Raw genomic sequence first — 20906 nt, forward strand, 5'->3', positions numbered from 1 at the left:
CCCAGCACAGCAAACAGCAGTCAATGGTCTTAGGTGGAAGAGGAAAGAGCGAGAATTTGCAGCCGCGTCTGGAGAGCGGTAAGGAGAAAGGAGAAGGAAGGAGAAAGTCCATGTTAAGCTAAAAGCAGCAGGCTAATATATGTAATCGATTACCTCTATGCAAATAGAAGAACTCTAAAAACCAGTGAATGCAATTTAAAGCAGCAGCAGCAGAGTCTCCGAAATCGATTGGCGCCGTGAGCGAGAGAAGCCATTTTCCTCGAGCCAAGATAAAACACTTTACTATGAGCTGTCAGATACTTATCAGGAGGAAATTAGCAGAGGAATACCATTTTCCCAAAACAAACAGGTCAAGTGTTTCTCCTCTTTGAGTGGTCTCTCCCTCTCTTTCACTCACTCTCTTGCTCTGATATCATCATCTGTTATTTCCTCCTGTTTAAATGCCACCAGCGAGGAGGCCCGGACTGCATTTCATTTGTAATAAAAATAAAAACGACGTGCAGGTAGGCCCTGTGCGCCGGCAGGAGCAGTCTGTTGTTTGAAACCGAGAAGATGAGGTCTCCGGTTCGCCTCAGCTCCCGGGAGCAACCCCAAAGCCTGCCAGCACCCACACGTACACACTGACGCAAGTCCGTCCTCAATCTCCGAGCCTGATCTCACCAAAACAATATTTGCGTTTTTTGGCCTGCAGTCTGTATTCCTGGCTGAAAAGAGGCGAAAGAAAAGAGAGCGAAAGAAAAAAACAAAACAAACACAGAACAGAGCACAAAAGGATGTGGAAGCAGGCAGCAGCCCACACAAGACAGGCTTGTCGGAGAGAGAAGAGGGCAGCTCGGCGTCAACATCAACACCGGTTCTGCAGTCATCGCTCAGCAGGTAATTATGATAACAACGTGTTCCCTAGGCAGCCTCTCTCTGATTTAGTTTCCAAGCACTTACCCTTCCTAAAATCACCCCCCGATAACATCTGATATGATTACAAAGTCAAGATCCTTTTCAAGGAGCGCCCACTTATGTGCCTCTAATTTGGTGTATACCAACTTTCCCTCCTGTGACTACTCAACGATGCCTCTCATCTTATTGTGTATGCATAGTTAAGATGTTGCACCATTTGGATTGTCATAACATTTTGGAAAATGCCATGACATAAATGAACCTCACCTACCAACACCATCTGTTACTGAGCGCTCCACTGCCTGCTATTACCTTCGATTGTAAACACAGCCTTGCCACACGGGGAAATACATCATTTCATTGTGTCTGTTAACATCCAGTTTAAGCAGTGGGAGTCTGGCCCTGAATGGAGTCAACAGAGTTGACCCTGTGATTACCTCTGTGGTGCGGCATTTTCCTTGGCTGTCATCGCAGCCGACCCCTTAAACAGCCAGCGCTGCTCTGCAACAGGGCTAGGCTGTTGACATACTGAAGACATTTAAGATAATCCCGGAGATGTCTCTGTGTTTTCCAAGATTACATCTTCAAAGGGGAAATGCGCCCGGCAGCCTCTACTTGAAAGGGAGAGAGATGCGGAGGGCTCTTGTTCTGAAGGAGGGAGTGGAATAGCTCAAGAATGCAATCATGGTTTTGGAGTGGAATAAGGCCTGTCCTGGCTAGCTAAGCTGGCAGGAGGGTGAGAGGATAGGAGGGGGCGACTGCTGGAGAGGAATCAAACCTGAGAGAGAAAACACACCTGTTGTATGGGACAAAACAGAGAGAGGCGACGAGAGGACTCTCACCTGTGTGACCTGACGGGGCTGTAAATCACAAAGGGTTATCTCTGGCCCGGCTCTGGCTTTTACAATGTTTGGCGTGCATGTTGTTAAACAGTCATTACTGTTGTCCACACTAAGCCAACACTGTTTGCCACAGAAAACAGATGTTCAAAACGCTGCAAATGGATACTTAAAAAGTATGGCATTGTTTTGTAGCGTTGAGAGAAATGCACGCTTTAGGAAAACATTGATACACTGTTTGATCATTTCTCAAGCCTGATGGACACAAACGTTGCCTGTAGAACTTTGTCTATATTGCTTAGTTTGGTCCTGTACTGCCAATTGCACAAGTATAACAATGATGTCATCAGAGTTATCTCTGATGATGTCATCAGAATTATTTCATTTTGGTGCCTGAAGGCTACAAACTGATAACAGACAGTCTGCACTAAACTGAAAGTTTAGAAATCACAGCCTCTTATCCACTTAACTGACAATCACTGAACCATATAATCCCTTTAAGTATGTTTATATATATTTGTTTTGTGAGTGTAAATGGTCACATTTTAAGAATATATTCTCAGGGTCAATGGGCAGTTATTGGACCTGATATTTCACATTTTTTCATCTAATGTTATTGTTAAATTTCCAATAAAATGAATTCATGCAAAAATGAGTTAATTCGGCTCTGATGCAGCTTCCTTTCTCCATCTGTAGTCGTCACTCTGTGGTCTCGAGCATTGTCTGAACTTGCTTATTAAAGTCTATAATACTAATCCATCAGGATATCAGCATGTAGGATAACTGTTTAAAACTTATTTTGTAATAAAACGTGTCAAAGAATTAATAAATAATGCCATTTCAACAATTTTGCTTGAAATGTATGTCAGGCCCTGAAAACAGCATGTCATTGGAGCCCTAATATATGCTAGTGTGGACAGAAAGTGTTGGACAGGCTACTATTTCCAGGTCTGTTTGTGTTAGCATTGTTTTAAGTGGTCTTTTGGACGGTGGCATGACAAAGCATAGTGCTTGCCAAGTTAAGTCAAGAGGGGAGTCCTCTGCACACGACCCATTCTGACAATGTAAGACTTGAGTGCTGAAACTCCACTGATCATGAATTCACTCCCGCGTAGCCTCCAGGCAGCTCTCTCCCACAGCGTGTTTTACATACTGCATCATCACAAAGCAATTTTAGCTACTTCGCTTGACATCTGCAAGGATCTATGGCGCTGCCGCATCTCCGCAAAAGACAAAAGTATCAGACGTGTTAAATGAGATGAGTTGTGCTCAAATTGCTTGGGTAGTATGAGATAAAAGCAAGAAATTATGACTCATATCGGCAACAAATGTCAGCAGTGACGTCTTCCGAGGCTGTGACCACCTCTTAATGACTCATGGAAGTGTTCGCTAACGTGGCTCTGACGGACATTAAAAAAAAAAAAAAAAAAAAAAACACTAAGCGGTTGCCTTTCTTGCTACTCACCGGCATTGTGACAACAGTGGTACTAATTATAGGACATGTGTATTTTGACACAGTACACGAGGGAGAGCTGCGCAGAACACAGAAGTAATAATAGAATGTTCTACTCCTGAGTGGTTATGAGTAAAAACTGAATGTCTGGGTTTCTTTTCTGTCCACTTCTTCTTGACTTGGTGACATCATCAGTGAGTCAGGGACCAGAATCCAGAGCTGGGATCAAAAAAAAAAAAAAAAAACCCAGAGTGAGGCCTGTCTATTATCAGCTCTGCTGTATACCATGAGAAGGAGCCCAGACAAAGAGGTACAAGTCACACAACCACCAGAAGGCTATTTATGAGCCGCAGAAGAAAAGGAGATGGAGGAAAACAGATTTGTCATCGGCAGGAGGTTGGGAGTGAGTAGATGAATCAGGTGAATCATAATTGAGTCTCACAGAGAGGAACTTATTTTAGATTGAGCACCGACAAGCAGCCATGTACGTGCCGGCAGCATTAAGTACAGTATGTTTCCTCTCAGCCTGCTCTGCAACGGGGGCCCCTCCTCGTCCCTCCAGCCTCCACTGGCCACGGTTGAAAAATTAATGCAGCAAACTGACAACACTTAGGGCCTTCCTCCTCTCTCTCTCCCTCCTCCCCACGTAGCAAACAGGATCAATTACCAAAGCAGGGCTCCACTCAGCAGCGCTAAAGAAACAAGAGGCACTCTCCATCACAGCTGTGTGAGTGCACGTGCAAGTGTGTGTGTGTGTGTGTGTGTGTGTGTGTGTGTGTGTGTGTGTGTGTGTGTGAGGTTCAGGCAGGCTTATGATGAGCAGAAAGAGGAGGAGGAGGTGGTAATAGTCTGTTTGCTTCTCTCTAATGACAGCAGCAGAGTGGATTAGTGAGCCTCCTAACCCATCAGCATCACTCCTCCCAGTAAGTGACAGAGCATGTAAATAACCAGTTACGGCCACTAGCAGGAGGAAAGAAAAAGATGGAGACGGGGAGGCTAATAAACCGAGAAAGTCTAAATATGTGTTGTGGCAGTGTGCGAGCGTTTTTGTCCGTGCACCTTCATTTGTATGCAGGTGGAGATTTCAAGGAGTTCCATTTCTACAACATCAGCCAAGTTATTCAAATGCAGCACATCTGACTGGAGAGGATAACATAAAGAAAGGCATCAGCAGAAATGGCAGCAGGCAGTAATCCCCCGGCCAGGCCACTTGTGTTTGCCACGCATGCAGGCAGCGCTGTCAGTAGCGGCACCCATACAGGCGTTATCAGTGACAGCCATAGGGCTATTCTAATAACCCTGCTGATGCTCTGCGGTGCAAGGACAGACAGGGAGACAGACATACAGACAGACAAGCAGACAGGTTTCACTTCCCACTTAAAGAAAGAGCCAGGTATCAGCCTGTCGCTGCGCCTGTGTGTGTGTGTGTGTGTGTGTGTGTGTGTGTGTGTGTGTGTGTGTGTGTGTGTGTGTGTGTGTATGTGCCCAGACTCTGAGTGCATTTACTCATTTGCCTCACTCTCCAGCGTGTAATGTTCTGACAGCTTCATACATGCTGTCACTTTCATCTAAATGCGCTACAGCATTGACCGGCCCACCTATTAACCCCACGCACGTGCGCACTTTGCATTTGTGACGGCGTTGTCTAAACCCAGGCATTGCTGGCCTCGCAGCCCCAGTAGAAGCGTATCTGTCTCCAGCATCATTATCACCATTCAAAAGGTCAAGCACAATGCTTCCAGCCTCCTCTTTGTGATTTATGCCCGTGCTATTAACTCCGTTCACATTAATCTCCATCTGTAAATCGAATCACACTGCCTCACCATTACACCGCCTGGTGCTCTCAGGACAGAAGCCATGGCCAACGGGAAACAGCTTATGTAAACACACTGCTGTTGACATAAGATGGGCAGCACACGGTACCTCGCTGCTATGAGGCACACTGATTAGCACCCAGATAAGAAAAGATATCGCCTTATTGTTGTTTCTTTGCGTTTGCTGTCATTGCTATCTTTACATCCCTCCATCTTGTTGTTTGTTTCATATCTCCAGGATCTTTTTTTTTCCAGCTCATCTTAAGAGACTGAGGTTGTTGTTACTGAAAAGAAGGGGAAAAAAATGCAGCCACAGTACTGCAGGGCTCCATTTGCAGTCAATGAATAACTCGAATATTGACACCAGTAAATGAGGGTGTCACTCAGATGATGCAAAAACAGAGCAGCGCTCAACAGAAGTGCTTCCAGGCATTCTCAACATGTATGCAAGCCAATAATCATTACCTTGGCTTGAGAAAGGCTCCACAGCTACTTGAAGCCTCGTGAAGACACCTACTCTTGCGTGCCTTGAAGCAGCCTTGAAGCACTTTGAGCAGAGCGGCCGGACGCTCTGCTCTGTTGCTGCCACACGCAGCATAAAGACTTAATCAGGTCTCCTGTGTGGAGGTACAGTGGTGCTTTCTGAGAGAATTCCCTCTGCAACGACCGATTGGGAACCTTGGCGGTGACACAGAGAAGCCTGCGGGCCTGTCAGCTCGTCTCGATGCAGCACAAATCAGCACTCAGATCCGGAGAACTTCCACCGTGGCGCTGACACGCACTCATACACTGGCTGACACGAATCTCAAGCATCACTTCAACCATCCACTCAGTCCTTCAACATTATACTCGACATGTGGCGTGTGCGTGTAAGGTTGTCACCATGAACACGGACTGAATCACTCTAGCCATTACATCAGATGGTGTGCTGCACACAACCATCTTAAGATAAATCCCAGATATGCAGGAGAGATGTTTTAGCATAAAGCCAGCAGGACTAGAGTCTACAGTGGAGATGAAATGTTAAAGGCTATAGAAAGTTTATTTGACCCAAAATGTTTCAGCGACAGAACGCATCCATTTGTTAAAAATTTCTGTGTTCCATCAAAATGTAATATCGAAATATTGCCAAGCAATTTTGAAATTATGTCTGGGAAGTCTAGAAACACTTTACCTTGATGGGGGCAGACAACAGCAACAAACCACTGCTAACTGTTAGCATCACCTTTAAAATGCACAACATACAAACACCAGACAAAGAGAGTTTTCAGGAATCAATGCAAAGCCCAAATTCCTTGGACAGATATGATCAACTCAAGATCTCAAAATGGTGACTGATATTTTATGTGCCACCAAAATGCAAGGAGAGAGCTTTTAATAATTGATGGTGCTGGAGCAGGGAGATAACCGCTCTCCTCCTGTTATCAATCATTAATGGAGTTTCCATCAAAAACACTTCAACCCCTCAAGTATCAAATCTCTCTTGAAGGTGGAGGACCCACATTCAAACATCCCACTTAATCAAAGGGCACACAATGTGCTCTTCCTTTCTCTCATTTTCGCTTGGGCAAATTAGGATAATAACGACACAAATTGCAAAATTGTTCACAGCGTAAGTGCAAAAGTAGGCATTTTAGCAGAGGTCTTCCTGTGAGTGATGAGGGTTAATGGGAAAATTCTAAATGTTTAAATCACGGGAGGGAAACGGCTTGCCAACCAGTGTTTTTTACTTTCTTTCTCTCCTTGCTATGTATATGCAGAACCGCTAAAAGCTCAATCTATCTATCTGGCTGGCTCTGTGAAGCTGCGAGGCCTGTCTGGTCAAAGTCATACGGGACACGATGTGCATCGGCGACACTCACAAAGAAGCGCAACACTGCTGCTAACCTTTAAAGCAACCACAAGGTTACACACAGCCGTAAAGACACACACACGCACACACCCCAGAGTCAGCTAGAGTTTACTGCTTTGGACTGACTTTAAGGGATCAGCCAAGATCCTCCTATCTCAAAGCGCACCACCCAGGCAGGGCTGCATGTGTAGAATGCTGTACTGTATATCCTTGCAGCATCTTTTCCAACATTCCCACAACCTTAGATGTCACATATGCATCATACACATACTACGCTACATAAGCACTGCAGCTAAGCGATAGCAGAAATGATAGAGTATCCCTAATTACCCATCAAGATGGTTTTGACAGTGTTCTGTGTGCCAGTGATCAGTGTCATGGCGCAGCGCCAGCAGCGGCTCGGTTCTGTTTGATTTGTAGCTGCAGCTGAGTAGCGGGTGGTACACCATGAGAGCTGCAGTGTCACACACTTCCTCTCTCTTTCCCCCTTCTCCTTGTGCCACCCTCCATCCCCCCTCACCCCCTCCCATACTGTCCTGTTTCACCGGCCCGACCTTGCCTCTCATCAGTATAAAACAGCTTTTCAAGGCTGCTGCATAACAGAAACGCAGAAAGGACACTAAGAGGATTCGGTCAGAGAGCTTGAAAAGTTCAGGTGCAAAAAGTGAGCAGGGTGCAGTTGGACTGAGGACACGCTGCTCTGCTTCTAACTGAAGGTGAAGTGTGCCGTTCTGGAGAGGAATCACTGATGTTTAGTTAGTTAGTATATTTACATAGTTAGCACGTGACAGATTTACTGCACCTCACCTCCCTCACCCTCTTCCTGTACACCAACTCAAATGTGCACGGGAAACAATGGATTAGTGTTGTGTGGATCGGTTTTTATTTCCAGCACAAGGACTGTGTACAAACACTTTTTTCAGCATACACACAGAATGAACAGGTAGAAGACTAGTGAGGGGATGTTTGTTGAATGAATTGGACAAAAACTGCTTTGGATTAGAACCGCATGCTTCACCTTTAAACCTCAGAATAGAAAAACCCATTGGGTGGTTTCAAAGATATTTTCTCTTTAAAAAGAATCACCAAATCACCATGAATCAATTTACTGATGGCCACCCTCGAACTCATGTCCGACAGGTTGATTTAATTTTTTTTGTTTAAATTTTTGTAAAATAAATCTTTTTTTCTTCTTTTTATGAAATACTTTGATAAAAACTTTTTAAAAAATAATTACATTTTTGAGTTCTCTCTACTTCTTGACATGGTTGTACTGTTTCCATAAAGGTGGAGGACTTTATATTACAGTAAAAAATGTTTTTAAAAAAAAAAAAAAAACATCAGGGAAATTTCAGTTTGTACCAAAGTGGTGACCGACCTTAGAGATACATGGCAAAAATTTAGCTTGTTCTCACTTCTCACATATGATAATTAGTTCTTGTATATCAATTAAAATGGAAGATCTTTCACTTTCAGACAAAGCAAGCAACTTGAAAACACTATTATGGGCATAGAGAAATTGTAATGAGCATTCGAAAAGTCAAAAGACAAATTATAAAGAACACATTTGTTGTTGGGTTTTTTTTAAATACAAATGGGAATTAAAAAAATGTTAATATACAGGTAAAAGACGTGTCATTATCTATCGTTGTGAATCATAATGTTATTGGATACAGTACATTGTGACAGTGCCAACATGACCTATGAATGACTGATTTATACTGTATAAGCATACTGTAAGCTTTGGCTACGAAACTGTAAGTGAACCGAATTAATGCACGGAGCCAGCCAGTTAATATTTGCTTAGTGAAATGCTATCTGAAATCTGCAGAGTAGATCGTTTTTTTTTTTTAATGTCTTTAAAAGTGTACAGTAGCCATGTGTTTGTCAGGTCGCATGAGCCGCTCTAATCTCGAACCAGTGCCAGCATTACAAGTGTAGGGCAGGTCTATACAGCAGACTGGAGTAAGTGTATTAACTTAGCAAATCAACCTCTTTATAATGGCAATAAGTAAACATTCATTTTCAGGCTTACTTTAAAACAGCATTTACATTCAAATCATGGGGCGATCGCGGGCTTGGGCTCGCGCCAATAAAGTGTCACAGGTCAATTATCTTTCAAAAGATAACAGCAGTGTCTGCCATTTAGCTTATCTCAGCCCGATTTCCATCTCAGGGGTTCATCCTAAGTAAACAAAGATGCTAAGATATTTATTTTGAAAGAGAACAGGCGCAACAAAAGGGACTAATCTACTTGTCACACATGCTCGCCTTTTACTTTGTGATTCTGCTGACTCACAGGAGATGAGCTGAATCAAAGCAGCTTCAGGTTCAGTGACTTGGGAGATTTGGAAAGCTGAGTACTCCTGAGGCTTCGAGTTAATCAAATAGGTCTACTGCTTTATCTTAAAGGACCATACCTGGAGTTTTGTGTAGGCCTCTGCCCACATCTCAGATTTTCAGAGTGATTCAAAGATGTTTTGCTCATTCATGGCTGCCTCCCAGGTTAGAAAGCTACAATCTGAGATCATTGTACTGTGGGCAAGGGCAGAAAAATGGTGCCGCTGAACTGACTGTTAAATCTGGCAATTCCTTCCTTTTTTTTTAATATTAGTCAAACCGTTTGAAGCGACCAGGACAGCTAACCACTTCTGAGTCGACTGGAAATGATGTTGACAGGATAGATATCAAACAAATGATTTGTTAGCTGCAAAAGAACTCCTTCTTCTTCCAAACCGAAAACTGAATGAAGAAGTGGAAACAAAAGGGCAGTTCAATCTGATTGTCAGATACAAAAAAAAGCCACATATTGTTGCCAATCATTTCCAAGAGAACATCACATGTTTTTAGATTGATTTCCAAACTTCTGGCTTCAATGAAATACAACTTGAAAATGTGTTGAGAATCTTAAACAAGATTCATCTCAGTCTGCGCTGACACTGAAATTGCAATCAGGAACCACTGTCAAAACTCTCCATACAGCCAAAAGCACTGCTTTGACAAGCTGTGCTGTCAGAAAATCAAATGAGAATGGCGAGCGAGTAAACATGGATGTGAGAAAGGAGCATGTGCGTTTAAGTCGCCGCTTTCTTTATACAGGTTGCTCTAAAATCTCTTGACGCAGCATCTTCAAACACACCAGCAGGAGGAGTTTTTAAATCCGCTGTCAATGGCATCACTACATTCAGATAACATAACTTAAAGGGCAACTAAATGCTCCGTGTACTGTGATGGATTAGCTGTCTCAATCAAGTCCCTGCAAGTTAAACTTCATAATTTAGTGGAATGAATAGAAACAAATGGCAGCCTAGAAGGCAAAAAAACACTAAAACGCTAGAAAATGCATGTACATGTTAAACACGAGGCAAGTAATTTGTACTTAATGAGGTACAACATGCAAAAACAGTGTTGTGGCCCTTTGATAGTCCCTCTATTAAAATTTGACATTTTCCCATAAATGTCTGCAGTAAGCATTTACCAGTCTTGTCACTTGGCATGAACTCACCTGTTTTGAGGAAAAAGCTTCCACTGCAGCACCAATAAATGTCAAAACAGTGAGCGGGATCAATATGCAGCCATTAATCTCTCAAGAAGGTATGTGAAGTATCAAACCTGGCAGACACCGTGTGTGTCAATCCATACTTACATTCTCTCTAACGAAACCGAACAGCTGCAATTAACACCCTTTTATTCATTCTGTCACTGGTTTTGTCATTAATGGCATTGCCCCAGGCACAAAGATCCAGTCTAACTGTCAAAATCCTCCTTTCAGATCAGCTGCACATCATCGCAGCTGACGAACAACCTGATAAAACCGACATTTCCCCTCCTCTCTCTGCACCTGCCAGTCGAAGGAAGCGCCTCACCAGGAAGACGTGGAGCAGCGCCAGCCCAGTTTGACTAAGTGCCACGCAGTCCAAAGGACAGACGCTCGACATAAAGACAACAGACAACTTAATGCCCCGGTGTGTTCGCGGTTGCGTGCAATGTGAATGTTAATGAGGAAGACAGAGGAAACACAGAGACACCCGAAGTTGAAAATACAGAGATCGAGCTTTCAGATTGTCTCCCGCAGTGCCTGGACTGGCGGCTGCTACTCTTCGTGACCCCGATGCTTCGAGCCACAGATCAGATCAGGGACGCTGTGCGACAGATGTCTGCCCTGGCGCTCTGTTCCAGGCATGAGTGCTGCTGGCACACACACCAAAGAAGTGTGTGTGGTGCAGAGGGAAGCAAAAGGGAGTGAGCAGGGTGAGCAGAGAGGAGAAGATGGACGGCACGAAAAAAGGAGAGGAGAGAAGCCAGAGGGGAAGAAGAAGAAAAACGGAAGAAGGTGAGGGGGTGAGGGGAGTTTGTCATCGGGATTCAGACGTCACGTCGCGCAGACTTCATCGCTGGGACGAGATCTACCCTGTCATGTTTCTGTCAGTCAGCAACCAGTCTGGTCAGGAGAGTGACGCTACAAGTTTAGACATACCTCGAGCTGCTACTCTCACCCTGACTGACCTCACAAGCACTAAATCACCACCAGGGCTGGTTTTTAAAGTCGCTTTAGTACACAGTGAAAAATAAACTGTCTCTGAATGTGCAGCGGATAAAACTAAGAGAGTGTTCACTCAGGCACCGTCACACAAAAGTCAACAGATGACCTCTACACAACGACTCTCTTCCACTCTGAGCAACACGCAACAAAAAGAAAGATGATGAGAAGAGAGAAGAAGGAAGCTAATTATAGCCTCACAGCAGGATGGCCAGAAACAAACTTGATTATCATCATCGTCAAGAAGGCACAAAGGAAACCTGCTGCCTCCCCCCTTCCACCACAATCCAATAGAGAGGCTTTTAGCCTTGGTAATGATTTAGAAAGTGACAAGTCAAACAGATTTACTGTGACAGCCTGAAAGGGACCAGCATGAACACTATTATTGCTCACATGATCAGACCTCCAAGCCCTTCTCCTATTCCCCTTTCCTCTGCCACCTCCCCTTTCTCAAGCCCCCCCACCCTTCGTTCCAGGGGACAGGGAAGAATGAGGCAGACTCAATAGAGGCAGGCAACAAGCCTATTCAATTCCCCCCTCACTCAACACGAGCCCCCTTCAAACGAGAGGGAAAAGCTCTGCTTTCTGGAAGTTAGTTACTTAAAGCGACAGCCCCCCAGATAAGGATCTGGTCACGGAAAACTTGTGGCACGGAGTAAATGGAGATACCTTTGTACAATTTTAACACCATTACCCATGGTTTATCAGATTTAATGAGCCATGAATGTGAGGTGAAATTTTCAGCATGCAGGAGTAGCTGACAACATTTCCACAGCGGCCTTCCAGTAGCCATGAAACACAATTAAAAACACTTATTAATTTGCAAAGGAGAATCATTAAAAATGGAAAACACTAGGGCAATCATTGCAACATTTTTTCCCTAATTATTAATCTTTGAATAAAGACTGTGCTCTCTGTGCTCCTGTATTTTTCATCCATATTCATCGGAAGGTATCTTCTGTGCCCTGAGTGACAGGATCTACATTTGACTTTCATTTCCGCAGCTCTGAAACATAGAGCAAATTTATGTTTGAGTAGCATCGGTCCCTCCAGGCCTGAGACGGTTTGCCTGGTGCAGTCATCTTTTTTTTCCCTCTCTTTTCTCTGGAAGGTGAAAAACACCTCGGCTGTTCTGAGCTTTGAAAACAGAGCTACCCCTAAAATCATCAGAGATGGCGGCAGAGGGATGTGTGCGGAGAATTCTCAAGGAGCAGAGACCCTCAGGCTACGCAGATTTAGTTTCCCCCTTTCTGGCTTCCAAAAACAAAGGAATTCCAGAGAAAATCAGGGCAGGACCTCACCCCAAGCCACCGCTGTAGCTGCTACCCCCACTTCCCTCTCTCTGGCTCTCACGCAGTTATTTCACGGCAACTTGTACATACGCACAAACACACGGCACAGCAAAGGTGATTTCATGCAACTGTCAATGAGACATCCCTCCTCTCTTGTTATACAATCATGCTGATGTCATATCCAGAGAGACGTGGTTATAGAGGCAGGACAAGGAGAAGAGGCCGGCAATGTGTGTGTGTGTGTAAATGTGTGGGGGTAGCTAATGTAGTGTTTGGCCCTAATTCATATTTCAGAGTCATGTCAGTCTACTGTTGTTGTTGACCATCGCTTACCAGCACAGTCTTAGGCATCGGTTCGCTCCTTTCCGACTGCAGCCACGTCGTTGAGCAACACCCTGAGACGTTGCAGGTGAGGAAAACTGCCCCCCCGCCTGAGTCAGACATGAAACGTGTGATGTTCTCACGTGTGTCTTTAACAGTGTCAACACATGTCATTCAGCTTCCACTCAGCGGCCAAGCAAAGGTTGCAGGATGGAGAGCAACATGGCTGAAATGTGTAATAACCGTATTAGATGCTGCTAATGTATGTAATCTGGTGTAATGGGGGGTTGCTGGGTTTGGAACAGACACAGAGGAGCTCAAAATAGCTCCATTACTTCTCCATCCTGGATGTATTACTTCAACACTGACTGAAGAAACGTGAACAAAGAAGCTAATTTAGGATGTTTTCAAAATAAATGTTGTTCAATTAGTTATTAAAAATGCTCTTTTACATCATTAGGACACAGAATTTGCTTTACCATCACGCCTCCAGCTACTTAAACCAAAAAGCACGAGTCAAAATCAAAATCTTGACCTGATGTTGGTGCTAAATGAAAGATCAGAGGGTAAACAACATGATTGTAGCTTATGATGACAGGCTCTTGAATGTGAGCGGCAAATGTTACAGTAATCCGTCAAACAGTTGGAGAGACATTTCACTCAAAACCACAACTGCTAACTTCATAAAAAAGTCAAAGGATCACAAAAATCAATGGGATTCATCATCTGGGAACCATTATTGTCTGTACAGAACTTCATGGTGATACAATTCATAGCTGTAATATTTTCAAAGGTTCAGCATATTTCAACAATGAAATTTAGGAGGGAGCTGGACATATTTATGCACAGACCATCCCTCTTCTTGTCACTGAGACTTTTAACTGCGTTTTTGGAACTGTGAAAATAAATGGAGCATCAGATCTTCGGATGTGATAAAATTCACTCACTTGGTGCTCCTAAATCATCTCCTAAAATTTGCTAATTTCTAAAATATATACTGCAAAGGATGCTAGACAAACCAAGAATCTCCATTAAACATGAAAAAGTGCAAGACGTGACAGTCAGTTTGTGTGTAAAATTATGTAAAACCTCTTTGCTTTTAGCGCGCTCCACAACCAATATTTGTGAACAGTAACCCAGCATCTTTAAAACACAGGGACCCTTGCTGGTTTGTCAATAATGTTTGCCAGATAATTAAAGAGCCCAGGGAGACAATGATAAACATTGTTTAGAGGCTGATCCCTGGCAAGCGGCAAGCAGTGTATCATTGCTGTCTCCGGAATACACGCGATTACCCTGGTCTCATTACTGATATGATAAACGACGGCTTCTTTGCTTTGCGTTGCTGTGAGGACACACAACCGGGGTAGATTAGAAAAAAAGTGGTGAAACACATTGCCCCTGTAACAGACCAGCGATAAACAAGAGAGATGGGTTATCTGCCGCGCAATTGCAGATAATGTTTGTGATATTTGCAAAGTCAGGTCTGCAGCCAGCTATAGCACTTTAAACCATATATTATAAACTGCTGAGATCACTGTTTAATAATGTGGACTTTCAAATTCAGTTTCTCTGCTTCTTTATTTGTTTCACTCCCCATCACCCCTCCCCATCCCTCTTCATCCCTCTTCTTCTCTGTGAAGTTAATGCTGCAGCTCGGCCCTGGCCCACCAGCCCGTCTCTTTTTACAGTTGGTGTATCCACACAGAGGTTTAAAATATGCCCCTTTATCTGAGCCGCCCAGGCGGGAAAATGAAAGGGATGTCAGTCCTTAGAACCCTGGGAAAGCGCCTGGCTCAACCGCCAGTGTCAAAAACGGAGGGGAGGGCACCAAGAGGGCAAACACACTGCACACAGTAATAGACTTTTTTCTGTCATTGAGCGATGTCGAAAAGTGGGAAGAAAACAGTCTTAGTAGGGCAGCAAAGCTCATGATTGTGTGCCGATATGATCTGAAGGGCTCTCCATAACAACCACAACAGGCATCATTAACAGACCAAAAGCAAAACTGGAAAATCGACATCTAGCGAGCAGCCCTCTCCCTGCCTTAAAACCGAATTACCTTTTTATTGTTTGCATGTAATATGAGCCTCCGCAAAGAAAATGAGAGCCTCTGCTCGATATGGACCGCATTTCATCCTCCGTGCTCTTTGCATGTGCAAGCATGAGCGGTATGTGAGAACAGATATTGCATGACTCCCTCAACCCCTTCATGACTGATATCGCAGGCGAAGAATAAATGCTGTCCCGTTGCATTAGTAAATCCTAGTTAATTTACTTTGTCAGAAAACAAGGAAGTATGTATCCCTGGAGGCCATGTTGGAGACAATTCGACCGCCTTCACAGAATCTCTGCCATCACTCTGCATCTCCCACGCAACCTCCACCAGAAAATCAGCATCAGCGCGCACCAAGAGACAACAGTGCCGACTAGACAAGAGACTGTTTATAGCACAAATGATATTATAAACACAGCATGTGGTGTATTATCTTTAGAAAATGATTCATTATAGCCTATAAGCTAGGAAGATTTGCAACATGCTGCGTAGAGGGTAACTAAAGTGTATCTAAAATTAATTCACATCATTTGGAATCCTCCTCAAAATGCATTGCCCTTGTTTGAAAGCATAGCGGGCTATTGACTCGACCCAGCAGGCGCAGCTCTTTGCCGGACTGGTTAGTCTAATACCTGGCACGAACTGAAGCGCAGGGGGGCAAGTTGCATGAGAGGGAGCCCGAGCACGGTCCTGAGTGGCTGTCTGGCAAATGAACCCATGTGGGACACTGTGGAAGGTGTGAAGACCTCTTTGGAGGAGGCTGCGGTCTGCGCTGGCTTGCAGGCATGCTTCGCTATCAGGAGAGACAAGGCAAACACAGCAGATCAGCGCTGAAACCGTAAACCCACTGACCCAGCATGAGGAGGGAGAGGGGACTAATTAGTGACTGTACTTACAACTCACAAGGAGAAGGGGAGAGACGAGGAGAAAGGAGGGAAAAGAGGGGAGGGCGCACACAACACACACACTGAGCACACAGTCAGAGGATGAGGACAATGAGTTTGTTTAGCTTAAACAGGATTTACAAGCCAAACAGACACACGCCAACGCCACTCACTCAGACACATACTATCTCTTTCCCTCTCCATCGCTACCCCTCTTCCTCTCGCCGCCTCGCCGACGCATATACAAACGCTGCTGAGTCGGGTTCTGTGAGGATTTCATCAGCAGTTAAAAAAAAAAAAAAAAGTGAGGGTAATTGCTTGCGATGGTGAGAAGTCTTGAGTCCAGGCGGCAGCGGTGGCCGAATAGATGGATAGAGGGAACATTTTGTTCCTCCTGTGCGGGCTCCGACTCTCATATTGTTCCTGGTGAGGACGGGTGTCATTTATGATTCAAGGGCCCCAGTCTCCCGACGGACGGGAACAGGACATGGCCATTGTGACGTCCCCTGTACTCGTTTCTCAAAGAACATTAAATCAAACATGCATGAGACAGTGACAGGGGTGGGCCGGCAACTTCTCTCTTCACTCTCTCCCTCTTCTGCACTCTGGTTCCCTCTCGCCTCCAAAAAAAAAAAAAAAAAAAGCACTTAGAGGACTGTGTCTCCCTGATGTTGGCAGAGCTCAAGGTTGAAGTGACGGCTCTTCAGAAGCAGGAGTTAAGTTGATGTTTTGTCTATATTAAACAGATATCTATCGACTGTCGGCCAATGCAAAGACACAGCATATTAATTTCAAGGCGAAATAGTAGAAAATATGAGTGAAAAGTTTGCGAGAAGTGGAATACGCCACTTTTGGAAGGGTTTCGCAGCACCGCCCTGTTCCACACACCTGGGAACAGCTCAGCACAGCTCCAGTCTCCTCCAGTTGGCTGCCAAACAACACTGCTCATGTCTGCTTGAGGTTAACTGCCTTGCTCAAAGACTCAGCATTATTCACCGTGACTCTCCAGCCTTCCTCAGACACCTCAGGAGCTTAAACCAGGCCTGTTTCAGCCACAAACTGAACCACAGTGCAAGGTCTGCAGCTTGAAGGACAGCGGTGACAGGCGTGTGGAATTGAGGTTTCGTTGTCCTGGCGCCTCACGTTGGTCCACTTTTGGCTTCCTGCACCAAACTGATGTCACCACAGTCAGTCAGCAGGATGAATTACATCTGCTGCAAGCTTGATTTTCTCTGTATTAGTTACACTACAATTACCAGGTTTGAACTCGAAGACAGCTTAACTGTAGACTTATGGGTAGAATTACAACAACATTTAGGAAGTAGTTAAAGGTCTGACACGAGGGCACAACCTCAGCTCAAAGCAAGCACTTCAGGTTGTAACTCCCTATAAGCCTTTATTCTCCACGCGAGTCTTTAAAACGCTCTAAGGCAACACAAGTTTTTCCCTTATTAAAAGACCAAAATAGGCACATTGAAAACAAAGGCTCGGTTTAGATGAAGAGTGCTGCCAAGTTTGAACCACATTTGAGACAGAACGAGAGAAAGAGAGAGACGGAAACAAAGGCCGACTTCTGCTCTGGACACGAGTGGGTGGGTTCAGGCTGATGGCGAGACACGAGACTACAAGAATCCATATCAAGTGCAGGCAGCAAGTATTTCGCAGCACTCCTCAAACAACAAACAGTTAGACGAAATGCCAGGCTGTCAAAACATTGATTAGCGTTTGCCAGGTTTTAAGCACTTAGCCGGCTGCAGCTGTGAAGACGAGCAGCAAACAGCAGCAAAGACCGTGCAACTTAGTAAATTGCTGAGTAACAAAAAGCTAATTACTCAGACACAAGTAATTAGTTGTTTTCCCCGTACGTACTTCTAATCAGCATTACCTCACCGCTTCGCAGAGGCTCAAAGATAGGGAGGAGGGTGCACTCACTACCTCACTTCTTTCTGCGAATAATCAGCCGGCGAGACTAGAGATTTGTTGCAGGTGTTTCAAAAAAGACACTTGAATATGTGACGTAACTTGTTGCAGGCTGATCTACTGAAAAACAATAAATGACACGGAAGAGATCAAAGTTATGAGAGCCAATTTTGTTAATTTATACAGATATCCAATATTTTTAAAGTGGCATATTGTTTAATAATAGTGTGTCAGGAAGGGATTCATCTCAGTCTGTCTCTGTTTGGTTTAGGGATTAAACATACAGTTTTCTTCCTCATGTTTAGCTGCAACTTGTAGCGCTGCCAACGCTTGTGTTGTCTTTCTGTCTCCATTGAAGACTTTTCCCGTCGCAATTTCAGCATGGTCTGTCGCACTGTGGCGTAAAGGACCAAACAATCCAGTCTTAGCGCACGAAACTCGCATCTGAGCCCAGCGCCGTCTTTAAAAAGCCTTTGAAAACACCCAAATTTGATTTCAAAGTGAGTCTACTGGAGCCTTTAGCCTGTTTAGTGAATCAGACACTCTTCTGTCTTGTCTCGCAGCCCGGCTGGCTGGCTGGCTGGTTGCAGAGAGGCCCCAGGAGGGACAACAGAAGGAAAGAAAACACACACACACACACACACACACACACACACACACACACACACACACACACACACACACACACACACTTCCAAGTTTCAAACATTTGCAGATGGCTTTAATTCCTCGCCCTCTTTCTTTCACAATTTATCAGGTAACCCACTCTGAATGACTGTGCCTTTTTTTCATGCTTTGCTGAGACGACTTAATGCTCCTTTGGTTTGTCAGAAGGAGGAACAGAAAAAAAAGAGAAGAAAAAAAGGCGAACGGCACTAATTAATGTGGTGCAGCTGACAAGTGTTGCTGCTGAAACAATTTCATTACATCACCAATTTAAATTACCGAGGAAGGAGACACTGGAGGGTGTACCCATCTGAAATCTGTTTACACACTTTCCTAGACCGACATATGGGGAGTGGACACAATAACATGAACACCTGCAATCCTATGCAATACTCTTGCAATGGAGCAGTTCTGTAATATTAAGTTTTAGTCAAGGGTTTTTTGCAGTGACTGATTTTCTGCTCACTTGTTATCTTGCCTACATTGTGACAATAAGGAGCACATTTATTAAGATATGGGTGATTACAGATTAGATACTGGGAACACTTTTGGCATCACGCTCCACAACTGTGCAACAATAGTAAAGGATCTGATGATCTGCTCTTATCACGCTCCCTTCAACTTCAGTACCTCACTAATAAGAATAAAGGGTCTTTTTTTCACCCCCTCTCAAAGTTCAGCTGTCCTGTAGCAGGGTGCACGGTAATGAAAGAGCGGCAGTCTCCACCTCCTTCTTCTCCTCCTCCTCCTCCTGTCGTGAGCCCCCCTCTTCTGCGCTCTGCCCAGGCTGGCCTCACATCCAGACGGGAGGAATTTAACGGGGAGGGTCCGCCAGACTTAAGGCAGGAGGCTGTGCTGAGTCAAGCCGCTCATCCATACTCTGCTGCAGAAGAGGTTACAAAATGTGGCACCGCTGATCTCTGTCAGATCCAGAGAGCTTTGTGACAAGGAAACCAGATGCACATAGTAATTTCCACTCAGAGGTGGGTGTGCACTGCAAGGTGAATTACCGGAGAGAGTGGACGCTGGCACTTGTTTCATTAAAATATCCACACAGGGCACAAGTATACCCAGTTTGCAAAGCAAGACAAGAAGCCACAGGGACCCCTGAAGGTCCCCATGACCTCACACTGATCTCTGAATGATCCCTGACAAGATCCAGTAAACACAATCAGTGCCTGTCAAGGCGGCACGTATCACTGGAGCTGCGTTACATGTGTTGTTTAGCTGAAGGCAGCAGAGTAACACAGAGACATCTCTGCTAATTGCATTACAACAGGTAACCGATTATAGCCTTGAAGGGAGGCAACAAGCCCAGACACACTGCTGACTGTTAGCTAAGTGACATACATTCTCAGTTTAGCATCAACCGGGCCACCAGCTGATTGACCGAGACGAGACATTCACCCACACAGACTTGCAGCCACTGAGCACATTCCTGCCTCCACATAATGCATGCACCTTTCCTGAAATAATCCTGCAGACACGCCGACTTGGGCTATTTCGCTCCAGCGCAACTCGTCCACACAATGTACGGCTCACAGTCTGGATAATACGCCGCGTAAAGGCGCTCCGTTCCGGCTCACGCAGCCGGAATGTGCCTCCCTTGACACGAGTTCATCAGCGGCTGTTAAAGGTTTCCAGGAGGTCACCCTATTGTTAGCAGGTAGTGTCTGTCCAGCGGGACCCCATCTTGAGCGACCGACACACACATTCAAAGCCCCGCTTTGGAACCAAAAATAAAAAATAACAAGGCGCGAAACTTACTTTGAGCTCGGACCTCAGCGGCTCGGCCGCGTATTGTGTCTCCAAACCGCGTGTTTACGCTGCGCCCCTCGCCCGCTGCCTGCACTTCACAAAGACGACGTGAGAGCCGCGAAGACGGTGTGACTGAGTGACTGAATCAACTACCGTAGAGCACGGCAAGTTGAAGTGTCAGATTACACTGGCTATTCAGTTACCACAGAGCCGTGCTCGGCGGTCGCTGCGAAAATGCGACCTAGATCTCCGCGGAAGGACACCGGGTGTGAAAGTGTAACTACTCGCTAAGAGCCTGCTAACGGCACGTTTCACACCGGAGCGGAGCGCCGCTCTGAGCTCCAGCTATTGTCTGCTTCTGATCAGCACAGCGCTGCTTCAACACTGACTGGAACCAAACCAGCAGTTCATAGTTCATTCAACAGTTGCTCATTGGACTCTATTAGCTGCTAGAAAAATATGTTTTATGTATACAGTACTAATACGAATATTAATATTATTGTTGTTGTTACAACAATGACACATTTCCGCAAATAATTCCGTATTTCATCATTGTTGTGACTGTTGTTATGACAGACAATTTTATGCAAATAACTTTATTATTATTATTATTAGTA

The 20906-nt window shown here is 44.8% G+C and overlaps 1 protein-coding gene across 5 annotated transcripts in view; it reads right to left on the bottom strand.

Annotated features, from left to right (window-relative positions):
• Positions 1 to 20478, bottom strand: part of zmiz1a (zinc finger, MIZ-type containing 1a) — a 101667-nt gene extending 81189 nt beyond the window's left edge. For 3 of the 5 annotated variants that reach the window (XM_035951900.2, XM_035951898.2, XM_035951899.2), the window contains exon 1: positions 20299 to 20476. The gene's annotated coding sequence lies outside the window, so the exon portion shown is untranslated. Of the gene's footprint in view, positions 1 to 20298 lie in introns of all 5 variants that reach the window. The other 2 variants (XM_035951902.2, XM_035951901.2) reach the window with 2 other exon arrangements.
• Between the last annotated feature and the right edge of the window lie 428 nt (positions 20479 to 20906).

This window comes from Amphiprion ocellaris, chromosome 16 (genome assembly GCF_022539595.1).
Source record: "Amphiprion ocellaris isolate individual 3 ecotype Okinawa chromosome 16, ASM2253959v1, whole genome shotgun sequence".
Classification (NCBI taxonomy): domain Eukaryota; kingdom Metazoa; phylum Chordata; class Actinopteri; family Pomacentridae; genus Amphiprion; species Amphiprion ocellaris.